At 37.7% G+C, this 15,951-nt stretch overlaps 2 pseudogenes; both read right to left on the minus strand.

Moving 5' to 3' along the window:
* Positions 1-944: 944 nt before the first annotated feature.
* Positions 945-5,772, minus strand: LOC127807745 (amino acid permease 3-like; annotated as a pseudogene).
* Positions 5,773-12,940: 7,168 nt separating this feature from the next.
* On the minus strand, positions 12,941-15,951 carry LOC127807193 (amino acid permease 3-like; annotated as a pseudogene).

The following is a 15,951-nucleotide window of genomic DNA, read 5'->3' on the forward strand; positions in this document are numbered from 1 at the left end:
AGGCAAGATCAGGAGTACTTTAACCCTAGTAGTATACAAAGTTTGAAGCCAGACTTTTGAATGTTTTTAATTTAGATTTGGTACTGTTGGTAAACCATTTTGCCGAAAATACACGTCAAATTAGGAGTGTACTCAAGTAGATTTAAGAACCCAACTGAACGAATGTCTTTGGTTTGTTTTTTTTTATAGTTCGGTTCTATTTTAGTCCGAATTTTCTTTGGCCCCAATTGAAATTTGTTAGGTTCTAAGTCTACCATTTAGGTCCATGGACTTGAGCCAAATTGATCTATATATACAAAAATAAATTAAAAATATAAAACATATTACATAATAACATGATAGTAGTAAGTATTTAGTAACTTAGGAAATAGGAATCCAAGCAAATAACTAGTAAATAGTAATAGAGAGAATATATCTTCTATAGTTGTGTTAGGTCCATGGTCATGTTTTTTTCCTTTTGTTTTGTCTTTTCGGAAAGGGATGAAGAATTTTATTAATGATACATTAATACAAAGGAACCAAATCCAGAAGCCTCAACAGACTGAGAGCCGGGAGAGTGAACAACTAACAGCACTACCCAAACCAAAACCAACAAATACAAAGTACTAAGTTGGCTACGCCAATGAATACTATACCTCAACTACTGTAAAGAATCATCAGTAACAAACCCAGAAATAAAACATCTGGAGACATGCCCCAAACCCTCCTAATCAGTGAATAAAAGGCAACAATGAAGAAGCAAGAAGCAGCCAACTGAATGTGTTAACATAGTTAAACTAGTGTTGTCTGTTTTTTCCAGAATTTATGCAAGTCAAAATTTGAGATTATTATATATAAGTTGGAACCGAGAACCAAACCAAACCAATCCAACTTTTATTGGATTTACTTAGTGATTGGTTTGGTTCTACTTCTAGTTTTATTGAACTGATTAAGATCGATTCGTTCTATTAGCATGGTTCAATTTTATATCATAAAATACTTCCAATCTTAAAATACACAAACACACATTCCAATCTTAAAATACACAAACACACACAGACATACTGTTGAGCAACACCAAACAAGAATTCAAAGTTTGAAACCCCAATTTATTTCTTCCATGTCTCTGACAGCTTCGGTAATGGCTGATTTAGCTACGCTGGATTCATTCAGTTAACTGGCACTGAACGGTTTGAAGATTTGTGATCAACAACGATGCCGGCGATTGATCCGCTGGCCGCGGCGACAGAGATCACCAGGCAAGCGACGCTCAGGATTTGGAGGCACAGCCATCTGGTGCTCCACTTCGGGATCTTCTTCTGGACGATGTACATCTCCACGGGAAAATACACAGTGAGCGGCCAAAATCCGAAGGCTCCGAGGATCTCAACGACGTAGTTGAAGAACGACATCAGCATCGAGATCACGGTCGTCACGATCACGAAGATTGTTCTCCAGACCAGCCGGAAGAGATTGAGCTTGTAGGGCTTGATTCCTGGAATTGGAATGTCGATTTCTTTGGAGATGAAATCGCTATCTGGAAACCACTCTGTTGCTTGCTCCTCGACGAAGGCGAAGAGCGGCTGGCAGTAGACCTGGTAAGCTCCGATGAGGTGGATGACTATGGCGGCGTTGGCAATGTCGAGGAGCCAGTAAGGGTTGTAGAAGCCGAAGCCGGTGAGGAGGTTGTGAGGGGACAAGTCGCCGAAGGCGGCATAGCCGAAGCAGCCGCAGAGCATGTAGAAGATCGTCACAGAAACGTTTATCAGACAGGCCTTCTTCATCGTCTTCGATTCCGTCGGGAACGACCGGATTGTGTCCTGTGATGAATATCCGCCACATTTCAGTGAAATTATAGTCGGTTTGAAGATGAATCAGAAGAAATTAGTGTTATCTATACCTGAATTTCGATGAGGACGATGGAGTATGAATAGGCGAAAGCAATGTCTCCTAGTGCTCGGAAGGTCCTCCAGATCTTCTGAGCTTCAGTCACCGTTCCTATGCTTATTCCGGTGAGACTTCCCTTGAAATTTCCTGTTTCTGACCATTACTCAGGGAAAGAACAAGCCCACATTAGCTTCAAAAAATCCAATTTCAGCTCTCAGAGCAGAAAACAAGAAGCCATTGACGGTACCTGCAACTTTGGCTATTCCGAGGCCAAGACCAATTGTAGAGTAAGTGAAGGACATGACGGCGGGGACAATGGAGAGCCACCATATCTGATCGAAGTTCGGGAGTTGGGAGAAGATGATCTCTGCAACGCCAAACGAGATCATGTACGGTTTGCTTGATAATCTGCAGGGGTTCTCCCCGCCGCTCGCGTGGAAGCAGTTGGACCTTTTGATCGCCCTGTTTGATCAGAACCCAACAAAGAGTCCATTATCCCAAAGACTCCCAAGAAGCACGAGATGAATTGAGTGGGTTCAGGATTTTTATATACATTCTTACATCATACTCATAGATGATGCAATGGTGAAGCCAATGGCATCTCGAAAGAGGTTCAGGTACTGAATCAGCCCACACATCTTCACCTTAACCCCACCTGACAAAATAAATAAACATGAAAGCAGAGTTTATTTCTTGGTCTTTCAGAAACAGCCCACTATTCTTCTCGCTTTGCTAAGAGTCAAAAGCGGAAAGAATCGTATTTGTATTTGTATGCAATCGTTCAAGAATAAGCAACCTTGATAGGCAATTTGTATGAAAATTATGTAGAGATTTTAAATAATTGGATCATATGAATTTACTTAGAATTCATAGATAAAAGGTAAGATATCTAAATAAGATCTATATGATTCGATTTTATACTGTTGACGTCATGTAGAATCTTAAGTCAAAATTAATATTACATAACAAGAACTTATGTAATTGAATCTAGCCATAAACACTAAATTTTTTAAAAAATGCTATTTGTACATCATTACGTATATATTAGACTACACAATGATATTAAAATATCTAAAATATCTCTTATTAAAAGTGGTGAGACACAGAAGCGCAGTCATGCGCGAGGGGTATTTTTGTCATTTATATGCATTGTGTAAGGGAAATTCTATTGGCAGCCCGTGTTTTTACTCTTCACAACCCGCAATGCATCAAATTTCACACCAATTTTAAAATATCCATTTTACCCCTCCCACATCCCACAGTCACTTTCTTCTCCGACTAGCAACCTTCGCCTCGCCTCTCTCTTTCTCTACCCCACACACACAAACACATACATATATAATTTTATATACACATATGTTGTTGGGTACACAAACACATACACATACATATATATATACACACACACACACATACTACTGGCCCACTGGGTCAGCCGCTATGGCTGACCCCCCCTCACACACACGCATTCTCTCTCTCACACACACACAAATACATACATATATATATACACACACACACATACGACCACCATGGCCGACCCAGCTGCTAGGTCGGCCATGGCAGTCGACCCCCCTTCCCCCCCATATACACATACACACACACACACACTCTCTCTCTCTCTTTCCCCTCCCCCCCCCCACACACTAAAACCATGGCCGCGACCATGGCAACAGTCGGGGAACCCAACGTTCCCCTATTGGTCCGAGCAGGGGAATGATGGGTTCCCCGACTGTTGGCAGTCAGGGAACCCATCGTTCCCGGACTGGCTCGAGCCGGGGAACAATGGGTTGCAGTAGGGGAAACCTGGGTTCCCCAGCTGCTGGTAGTCGGGGGCCTTTTTTTATTTTTTATTTTTATTAAATTTTTTATTATAATAAAATAAAATTAAAAAATAATACAAATAAATAAATTTTAAATATCTACATTTTAAGTAATTATAATTTAGGTAATTTTAAATTTTAAATCATTCTATTAAATTTTTAATACTTAAAAAAATTTAAAATTAGTTAATTTATCTTATTAAATTACTTAAAGATACATATATCTAAAAATCTTACCATCATTTAAAATAATTTTTTTTTAAATATATGTATCTTTACCTAATTCAATAAGATAAATTAATTAATTTTAATTTTTTTAAGTATAAAAAATTCAACACCTAAGATGAATTTTAGAGAGGTTAAATTTTTTATTAAAAAAATTAAAATTAATTAATTTGTCTTATTGAATTAGGTAAAGATACATATATGTTAAAAAAATTATTTTAAATGTTGATAAGATTTTTAGATATGTGTATCTAAGTAGTTCAATAAGATAAATGACCTAATTTTAATTTTTTTTTAAGTATTAAAAATTCAACACTTAATTACAATAATTTAAAATTTAAAATTAGTTAAATTATAATTACTTAAAATATAGATATTTAAAATTTATTTATTTGTATTATTTTTAATTTTTTTAATTTTATTTTATTATAATAAAAAAATTTAATAAAAAATAAAAAAAGGCCCCCAACTGCTGGCAGTCGGGGAATCCATCGTTCCCCGGCTCGGGCCAGTCGGGGAACCTATTGTTCCCCTGCTCGGACCAGTTGGGGAACGCTGGGTTCCCCGACTATTGCCATGGCCGCGGCCATGACAGCCGCGACCCTGGTTTTTGTGTGTGGGGGGGGGGGAGGGGGGTCGGCCATGGTGACCGCATGTGTGTGTGTATATATATATATATATATATGTATGTGTTTGTGTGTGTCTGTGTGTGAGAGAGAGAGTACGTGTGTGAGGGGGGGTCGACCGCCATGGCTGACCCAACAACATATGTGTGTGTATATATATATATATGTATGTGTATGTGTTTGTGTGTGTAGGGTAGAGAAAGAGAAAGGCGGGGTGGAGATTGCTGGTCAGAGAAGAAAGTGACTGTGGGATGTGGAGGGGTAAAATAGAGATTTTAAAATTGGTGTGAATTTTGATGCGCTACGGGCTGTGAAGAGTAAAAACACGGGTTGCCAATAGAATTTCTCATTGTGTAACTCAAGATGTATATAAATGATTTACCAATAACACAACTCAAATTTTTATCTAATAACTCTTCCATTATAAGTTAATTAGATAATGACTTATATTTTGTCTTAAGCCACACATTTAAAAAAAAAAAATACGATACGCACATTTAACAATTAGTTAGATCACTATCAATAATGAAATCATCTTGCGGGTATATGAGAAAATAATTAACTATATTATTAGCTCATTTTTAAAAAATTAAAAAAATAATATTATGAGTCATGAGTGATGACAGTATTATCAATTATGTAATGCTATTTTATTGAAGGAAATTAAAGAGACTATCCGTCATTATTATCTTTGTCTAACACCTCCTTAAGTGAAGATGCAATAAATGACTGATATACCGTCATCAATCATAACTCTTAATATTATAAAGTAAAAATGATTAACAATTAATGATAGACACAACATATTTCCAACAAATTATTGACTAGAGAAAAATTTACCGAGGTTGGACCGGACAGCGTCCATGTAAGTGTGGTTCCTCTCGCCGGGGACGAGGTCGCAGGAGCCGTAACAAGCAGCCAGAAGGGTGGAAGTATAGAAGTAACAAAGGAGAAAAAGAGCATCACAGTTGGGCCGGCAATCCATCCAAGCTGAGCAGTGGTCCAAGCCGAGGAGAGCACTCCGGAGCCGATCACCGCCGTTATTATGTAAGCATTTGCCGTATTGAAAGTCCCTAAATATCAAGCCAAACAGCATGAACACGAAAAGGAACTTAGGACAATTAATGGGAGCCTAATTAAGATAGAAATAAAATTTGTAACCCGTCCATTAATGGCGGGAGAGTTTTACCAATTCGTTTGAGACAACTCTTTGCGGAGTTGTTCTCACCCATCTTTGTTGTCTTGTTGAAGGAGACAAATGAAGATCAGACAAGCGCTATTCTCTGTAAGTGAAGAAGTAGTAGCAAGTAAGAAGAAGAAGAAGAAGAAGTAGTAGCAAGTAAAGTGCGCCCTCGAAAGCTTGCACGGCCCTAAAAGCGACATCTTGCATCTGGGCAGTGGCTGCTATGCAACATCTTGCATCCGGGCAGTATCCGGGCAGTGGGCGCTTCATACGTATGCAGGGAAGAAGAAAAAAAAGTAGGAGCAAGTAAAGTGCGCCCTCGAAAGCTTGCACGACCCTAAAAGCGACATCTTGCATCCAGGCAGTGGCCGCTATGCAACATCTTAAATCCGGGCAGTATCCGGGCAGTGGGCGCTTCATACGTATGCAAGGAAGAAGAAGAAAAAGTAGTAGTAGCAAGCAAAGTGCGCCCTCGAAAGCTTGCACAACCCTAAAAGCGACATCTTGCATCCGGTTAGTGGCCGCTATGCAACACGTCTTGCATCCGGGCAGTATCCGGGCAGGGGGCGCTTCATACGTATGCATGCAGGGCCCCTGCCCGGCCGCTTCATACGGGCAGTACTGCCCGGATGCAAGATGTCGCTTTTCCCCATCGAAAGCTTGCACGACCCTAAAAGCGACATCTTGCATCCGGGTAGTGGCCGCTATGCAACACATCTTGCATCCGGGCAGTATCCGGGCAGCGGGCGCTTCATACGTATGCATGCAGGGCCCCTGCCCGGCCGCTTCATACGGGCAGTACTGCCCGGATGCAAGATGTCGCTTTTCCCCATCAAATTAGCCTTGGGCAAACGGCGTCGTTTCTCCCAAGGCTACTGTTTCCCAAACTTCGTCTCGCCCCACATGCGTTTCGAACTCGAGACTAGCCCAGCTAAGAATCTCACCCGCGTGCACGTAACAACAAAGCTGAGAGAGTTGTCGGTTTTATACATGCAAACACTAATTTTATACCAATCGAGCTCCCTTTTTTTGTAATTACACTTAAACCCCGAGAACCTTCAAAAACATTCAATCGACTTCCTATTCAAAAACAAAATAAATTTTAATTTTTATCATTAAATTTCTCCAACCCACAAATCCCCATTAAATCATTTTAAACTCAAAAGTTATTTTTTTTCCTAAGATATTGAGATGTTACAATCTCTCATTCTTAAAAATTTTTTACTCAAAATTTTTAAATAATTATTTATATCACAAATAAATTTTCTGAATTAACCACAATTCATGAATAAGTAAAGAAATATTCCTGCACAGTCCTCCAAAAGGTGGACATAAATCGACTATCTCTATCAGACACAATACTCATTGGAATTTCATGCTACTGAATAATTTTGAATATAAAGTCGAGCAACTTGTTCAGCCTATGGTACTTTTAACAGATAAAAAATACACCAACTTTGCTAAATGATCCACAATCGCTCAAATAGCATCAACTTTCCTTAAAGTTTGGGGTAATCCCATGATAAAATCTATTGTCACGTGTTCCCATTTCCATTCAAAAATTTTCAAATATTGTAATCTCCCCGATGGTTTTTGGTGTTTAGCTTTTCTTCGTTGGCATGTATCACATTTGCTCACAAATTCAGCCACACTTTTCTTTATTCCTGGCCACCAATATACTTCTTGAAAATTTCGATACATTTTGGTGGTTCCCATGGCGTATTATATATGGAGTATAATGTGCCTCACTCAGAATTTTTTATTGTAGCTCACCACAGGCAGGCACATACACTTTTCCATTCATTTGGAGTATGCTATTACGAAATTCAAATTCAGGTTGCTTGGGTTGTCTGTTCTTATCCATCCATTGCTTCAGACTACCATCATGAGTCATAGCTTGCTTAATTTCTTCCTACATATCAACTTACAATTGCATTTGTGCCACAACCCTAATGTTCTCGCATGGTTCTATCTTGAGAGTTAACTTTGCAAATTCCTCAGTCAAGGTTCACAAATAGACAACTAATGAGACTCCCAACATGAAACTCTTTCGACTCAGTACGTCTACGATGACATTTACCCATCCAAGGCGATACTAAATGGTATAATCATAATCCTTTCAAAGTTCCATCTATTAACGTTGGCAAATGTTTAATTTTCACCGGGAGAAAATATACTCCAATCTTTGATTATTTAATACATTTTAATATTTATTTAATCTTTATTTAATACATAATTAATAAATTTTATTTTTTTAATTTATTTTTTTCTTTTTTAGCAACTGACTATATTTTTAATTATTAATTTATTTTTTAATTATTTATTGCTAAATATATTTAATTTAAATTAATTTTTTATTATTTTATTTTTTTTATTAATTAGCAATGGAATATTCAGTTGTTAAATATATTTAATTTAATTAAATAAAAAATATAAAATTTAGCGACGGGATAGCCTTCATCGCTAAAAAAAATAAAGAAATAAAAAATACCAAATTTAGCAACTGGATAGCCCTCGTAACTAAAAAATAAAAATAAATTAAAATTTAGCGACAAGTCACTCCGGTCACTAAAAAAATAAAAATAAATTAAATAAAAAATGCCAAATTTAGTGACCGACATTATCCAGTCGCTAAAAAAAATTTAATTAAATAAAAAATATAAAATTTTGCTACAGAGGTTATCCAGTGGCTAAAAAATAAAAATAAATTAAATAAAAAATACAAAATTTAGCGACAGCATTGTCCAGTCGCTAAAAAATAAAAGTAAATTAAGTAAAAAATACCAAATTTAGCGACGGGATAACCCCATCACTAAAAAATAAAAATAAATTAAATAAAAAATACAAAATTTAGCGACAGGATTGTCCAGTCGCTAAAAATAAAAATAAATTAAATAAAAATACCAAATTTAGCGACGGGATAACCCTTTCGCTAAAAAATAAAAATAAATTAAATAAAAAATACAAAATTCAGCGACAGGATAACACCGTTGCTAAAAAATAAAAATAAATTAAAAAATTAATTAAAGATTATTTAGCGACGGAATGTTCCATCACTAAACAAATTAATTTAATTTAAATTTTTAAATCCTTTAGCAACGAAATATTCTATCGCTAAATAATTTTAATTTTAATTTATTTTTTTAATTATTTATCGACGAAATATTCTGTCGCTAATTCCGTCACTAAATAATAAAAAAATTAAAAAAATTGACGACGAAATTTTTCGTCGCAAATCCATCGCTAAAATTTAGCAATAGACTATCCGTCATTAAGACGTCTCTATTTAGCGATGAAAAAAGTCATTCGCTACATCCGTTGCTAAATTACTTATTTTTTGTAGTGTTAGAGGGGAATCTCTTGAAAACTTCTTGCCCCTGGTGCCTTTCAGTGACCTCCCCAGATCGTAAGCTCGCTTCTTCACTATTTTGTGTCTCTATCACGAAGCAATCTTCAGAATTTGAGGTATCATCGTCCCCTATGATATGGTTGCAGTTAGACATGGCCAAAATTGAACCGGACCGGCGGTTCGAACCGGAACCGGACCCGGACCCGGAACCGGCCGAACCGGAACCGAACTGAACTGGCGAAATTCGGTCCGGTTCCGGTTCAAGGTTCCGGGGAACCGGAACCGCCGGTTCCGCGGAACCGGATCCGGAACCGCCGGTTCCGCGGAACCGGATCCGGAACCGCCGGTTCCGGTTCCGCGGTTCTGGTTCCGCGGAACCGGAACAACCCCCCCCTCCCCCCGTGCAGCACCCTTCCCCCCCACCACCCCCCCCTCCCCCCGTGCAGCACCCTTACAAAAAAGAATTCTTGCGTATCGATGTTTTGATGAAAGTCATAATGCTGAAAATATTTGTAGATTAATTCAACAAATTTTACAAGAATATAGATTAGTTAATAGAATTTTTTCAATTTCTTTTGATAATGCATCGGCTAATACTGCTTCTATTAATGAATTGAAAAGAATTTGTCAACCAAATTTTGGTGGAAGATTTTTTCATGTTAGATGTGCATGCCATGTTTTAAATTTATGTGTTCAAGATGGTATTAAGTCACTTAATTCTTATTTAGATCCAATTAGAAATGTTATTTCTTATATTTGGGTACACCCTCGAACTGCAAAAGCATGGGCACATTTTTGCACCTCCAATGGTCAAACCCCAAAACGTTTTTCAAAAGATGTCCCTACTCGTTGGAACTCAACTTTTAAATTACTTAATCAATCTTTTGAATATAAAGATTTATTGTGTTCTTTTGCAGCAAATTATATTCCACAATATCCTATTTTTCCAACTATGTGGAATGTTTGTAGTTCAATTTTGAATATTTTATGAATTTTTAATGATGCTACTCATACACTTAGTAGTGTTTATAAACCAACTTCACATCAATTTTTAATAGAAGCAATGAATGTGGCCGGTGTATTAATGGAAGGAATTAATGTTGAAGAAATTTGTCATGCTGTTTTAGAAATGAGAGAAAAATGGTTACGTTATTATCAATTTATTCCTGAAATTTTTCTTGTTACTATGGTATTTGATCCTAGGTGTAAATTTGATGGTTTAATTGAGTGTTTGTCTAACTATTATTCGTTGTTAGGATTAGAAAATAATGAAGAAATTGATGTGAATATTATAATTTCTAAGGTTAGAACTTTATGCAATCAATTATATGAAGCATATGTTATTGCTCCTAGTAGTGAAGAATCATTTCCATCCATGGCTTCGCATTCCTCTTCCTCCCAACCAATGAAATGGGGTCATAAATTTTTAGATCAAAGGAGGAAAAAACCTAGATCGAGCTCACATTCGGAGCTCGAAACTTATCTAACCACAGTTTTTGAGTTTGGTAATGATACAGGTTTAAATTTTGAAATTTTGGAGTGGTGGAAAAGGCACAAGGAGACATTTCCAACTCTTGCAATTATTGCAAGTCAACTTCTTGCAGTTCCAGCTTCAACTGTAGCCGTTGAACAAACATTCAGTAGTGGAGGCAACATTTTGGACGAAAGAAGATCAAGATTGGCTCCAGAATCATTGGAAGCTCAAGTTTGCCTCGATGATTGGGAAAGAGCTAACATGCGACGTCAAGAAGAACTTATCCATTCATCATCATCTGACGAATGGGTTAATGATGGTTCAACAACGGCGACTTCCGACTCCAATGAAGATGCGTAGGATCCAAGTCCATATTTTATTTTTTTTCACATTTGTAAAAATTAATTACTTGTATTACATTTTTGTTGTAATTATTTTTTAATGAAATTAAGTCTAATTCTATTTTTTATTTTTTATTTTTCACATTTGTAAAAATTAATTACTTGTATTACATACTTGTTTAGTTGTTTTAATTATTTTTAATGAAATTATTACTTATATTTCTTCAATTTTTAGTAGTGTTTTTTTATTAAAAATATGGTTGAGAATATTTATATTTACAATTACATTTAACAATTAAAAATCGAAACCAAACCGAACCGAACAACGGAACAAGGACCAAAATTGAATACAACAATATTTAAAAAAAATTAAAAAAATTCGGTTTGAACCGGAACCGGAACCGTTGACCGAACCGGCTCAAACCGTTGATCGAACCGGCACGAACCGGAACCGGAACCGAACTGTCCCAAACCGCCCTTGGGCGGTTCGGTTCAGGTTCAAAGATTTCTTGAACCGGAACCGGCAGTTCATGAACCGTGGCCATGTTTAGTTGCAGTGCTTTTAACCCAAGATCTCACGAGCAGTATCAGACATCTACAGATGAAGAAAAAGACAATTAGGCTACAACTCGCTAACCAAATCTCGAAGAACCAGAAAAACCCTAAAGGTGCTCCCTACCTAACGGGTCATGTGCTTTGCAAAAGAGTTTCGCCTAGGACGGAGGGGTTTCGACTACAAGCTCGGTCTTCCATAGGAGACTAATGTTAAGGTCATTGGGCCCGAAGGCTCAGGGAACGCCTAATAAATTGATTCAAATCGGTGCACCAAAAAATGAAAGGCACCACCGATAGAATTAGGAAGACCAAAGGACCATGGACGGTTAGCTGATGATGGATGGCCTAAAGAAAGAAAAAGACAAAGGATGGAAAGAGCTTACCTATCAATGAGCTTCTCGCCAGTGCAGTAACTGGGAACAAGCTCCGGACAATGGTGGACGCTTGAACAACCACAGCGGGGAAAGCTTCGTCGCATAAGATATGCTTGGGAGATGAAGAAGGCGAGGACGAGAAATTTCAAAATAGCGTAAAGGGGGGGAAAATAATAAGGCATCTCTGATATTTATACCTTCACCTCGAATGATCTCGGCCATCGGATCAAGACGACAAGTTGCTGGAAATTTTGGATGTCAGGATACTTGAAATTTGCAAATTATTTAATCTGTTTAAAGTATCTAGTTTAATAATCTGCCCAAGACTGGAGTCAACAAATATTTCGCATCACAAGAGGAGTTCAAAAGTAAAAGGTTTTTATTATTCATGCATGTCAGTGTTCCACATCTCTGATTATTTTGGATGACAGGGTCTTTGAAGTTCCATTTCTGCATAATTGGAAAACCATATAAGTAAATAAGCTAGCTAGGAGGAATATGGGGACTCGGGAGTGTTGTTAATGCCTAGTTTTTCCCTTAAACAAGAAGGTCAACCATGACAACCTTAACTAGTGTGTAACTAGTGTTGGCTCCTAATCAGTAACAAACCAAGAAACAAAACACCTGGAGACATGCCCCAAAGCCTCCTGAATGTGTTAACATAGTTAACTAGTGTTGGTTGTTTTTTTCAGAATTTATGTAAGTCAAAATTTGAGATTATTACATGTAAGTTGGAACCGAGAACCAAACCAAACCAATCCAACTTTTATTGGGTTGGATTGGATCGGGTTTACTTGGTGATTGGTTTGGTTCTACTTCTAGTTTTATTGAACTGATTAAGATCGGTTCCTTTTATTAGCATGGTTCAATTTTATATAATAAAATACTTCCAATCTTAAAATACACAAACACATACAGACATACTGTTGAGCTTATTTAAAATCCACAAACACATACAGACATACTGTTGAGCTTATTTAAAATCCACAAACACATACAGACATACTGTTGAGCTTATTTAAAATCCACAAACACACATAAACACACGGAGACACACAAACACACCAAGGCGAAGAACAGGCTGACAGCTTCGCTAATGGCAGATTTAGCTACGCTGGATTCATTCAGTAACTGGCGTTGAACGGTTTGAAGATTTGTGATCAACAACGATGCCGGCAATTGATCCACTGGCCGCGGCAACAGAGATCACGAGGCAAGCGACGCTCAGGATTTGGAGGCACAGCCATCTGGTGCTCCACTTCGGGATCTTCTTCTGGACGATGTACATCTCCACAGGAAAATACACAGTGAGCGGCCAGAATCCGAAGGCTCCGAGGATCTCAACGACGTAGTTGAAGAACGGCATCAGCATCAAGATCACGGTCGTCACGATCACGAAGATTGTTCTCCAGACCAGCCGGAAGAGATTGAGCTTGTAGGGCTTGATTCCTGGAATTGGAATGTCGATTTTCTTGGAGATGAAATCGCTATCTGGAAACCACTCTGTTGCTTGCTCCTCGACGAAGGCGAAGAGCGGCTGGCAGTAGACCTGGTAAGCTCCGACGAGGTGGATGACAATGGCGGCGTTGGCGATGTCGAGGAGCCAGTAAGGGTTGTAGAAGCCGAAGCCGGTGAGGAGGTTGCCAGGGGACAAGTCACCGAAGGCGGCATAGCCGAAGCAGCCGCAGAGCATGTAGAAGATCGTCACGGAAACGTTTATCAGAGAGGCCTTCTTCATCATCTTCGATTCCGTCGGGGGCGACCGGATTGTGTCCTGTGATGAATATCCCCCACATTTCAGTGAGACCATAGTCGGTTTGAAGATGAATCGGAAGAAATTAGTGTTATCTATACCTGAATTTCGACGAGGATGATGGAGTATGAATAGGCGGAAGCAATGTCTCCTAGTGCTCGGAAGGTCCTCCAGATCTTCTGAGCTCCAGTCACCGTTCCTATGCTTATTCCGGTGAGACTTCCCTTGAAATTTCCTGTTTCTGACCATTACTCAGGGAAAGAACAAGCCCACATAAGCTTCAATAAATCCAATTTCAGCTCCCAGAGCAGAAAACAAGAAGCCATTGACGGTACCTGCAACTTTGGCTATTCCGAGGCCAAGACCAATTGTAGAGTAAGTGAATGTCATGACGGCGGCGACAATGGAGAGCCACCATATCTGATCGAAGTCCGGGATTTGGGAGAAGATGATCTCTGCAACGCCAAACGCGATCATGTACGGATTGCTTGATATTCTGCAGGGGTTCTTCCCGCCGCTAGCGTGGAAGCAGCTGGACCGTTTGATCGCCCTGTTTGATCAGATCCCAACAAAGAGTCCATTATCCCAAAGGCTCCAAAGAAGCACTGGAAAAATTCAGGATTTTTATGTACATTCTTACATCATACTAGTGGAAGATGCAATGGTGCAGCCAATGACACCTCCAAAGAGGTTCAGGTACTGAATTAGCCCACATATCTTCACCACGTTAACCCCACCTGACAAGATAAATAAACGCGAAAGCAAAGTTCATTTCCTGGTCTTTTAGAAACAACCCACTATTCTTCGAGCCCAGATCTACTCTCCCATCCCCCGTCTCCTTGGCTTTCTTTTCAATCAAAATAACTCACATCATCAAATTAATAGACATTACTAAATAATGATGTGTATTAATAATAAAAAAAAATAAATAACATTCTTCTTCTAAAATTCATTATATAATTAACAAAAAAAATTCATCTCTTCATCTTCATCTAGATAGATTTTTTTCTATTAATTACAAAATAAATTTTCAAATAAAAATATTAAGTTTTCTTTCATTATTAATATACATTACTATTTGGTGATGTGTATTAAGTTGGTGACATGATTTATTTTAATTAGAGAGATAACCAAGAGGACAGAGAGATGGGACAACAGATCTAAGCTCCTATTCTTCACACTTTACCAGAGTCAAGAATGAAAAAAATCATGTGATCTATTGCCCGATGCTAACATGGAAACAGCTACGTCAAGGCAACAACGCACCCCCCCTCAATTTACCCTAACCCAAAATGATTTTATTATTTTTGGTAAATATTATTATAATATATTTTAATGTCATAATTTTATTTATTGAATAATGTTGTAAATAAATTATTAGTTATGGTTATAGTTGTAATTATTAAAAAATAACTGTAATTATAACAGTAATTATAATTGTAATCGAGGTAATTATAATCAATTTATAACAATTATATATAATATTTAGTTTTAGTTTATATATATAATAGTATTAATTTATAAATTATTATTTTAATATTTAAAAAAAAATAGTTAAATCATTTTAATTGGGTGAGCGAAGGGGGGGTGTTGAATTACAAGTCACCGCTCTTTGAATTGGTTTGCCATCCTGCAAGTCACCGCTCTTTTATATGATTTAACTTTATATTATATTATGTCACGTAATCTCAAATTAAAATTAATCATAGATGATAAAAAATTTATTTAAAGTAGTTGAGAGAGGATTTAGTCGTAAATAAAATATTTATTTAATAACGAGATTATTTTATATGTATATAAAAAATAATTGATTATATTATTAATTTATTTTTAATAATATAAAATCATTAACATTTAATGATAGCTGCAACATATTTTCAACAAATTATTGACTAGAGAAAAATTTACCGAGGTTGGACCGGACAGCGTCCATGTAAGTGTGGTTCCGGTTCCTCTCGTGGGGGACGAGGTTGTAGGAGCCGTAACAGGAGGCCAGAAGGGTGGAAGTATAGTAAGTAAGAAAGGAGAAGAAGAGCATCACAGTTGGGCCGGCAATCCATCCAAGCTGAGCAGTGGCCCAGGCTGAGGAGAGCACTCCGGAGCCGATCACCGCTGTTATTATGTGAGCATTTGCCGTATTGACAGCCCCTAAATATCAAGCCAAACAGCATGAAGACGAAAAGGAACTTAGGACAATTAATGGGAGCCCAGTTACGATAGAAATAAAATTTGTAACCCGTCCATTAATGGCGGGAGAGTTTTACCAATTCGTTTGAGACAGACGTCCTCGTCGAAGCATTTGGAGCCGGTCTGAGAGGGGACATCGATGGAGAGGTGTCGCTGCTTGTGATTCTGATTCTTTGCGCAGGTGTCCTCACCCAT

This window comes from Diospyros lotus, chromosome 8 (assembly GCF_014633365.1).
Source record: "Diospyros lotus cultivar Yz01 chromosome 8, ASM1463336v1, whole genome shotgun sequence".
NCBI classification, from domain to species: domain Eukaryota; kingdom Viridiplantae; phylum Streptophyta; class Magnoliopsida; order Ericales; family Ebenaceae; genus Diospyros; species Diospyros lotus.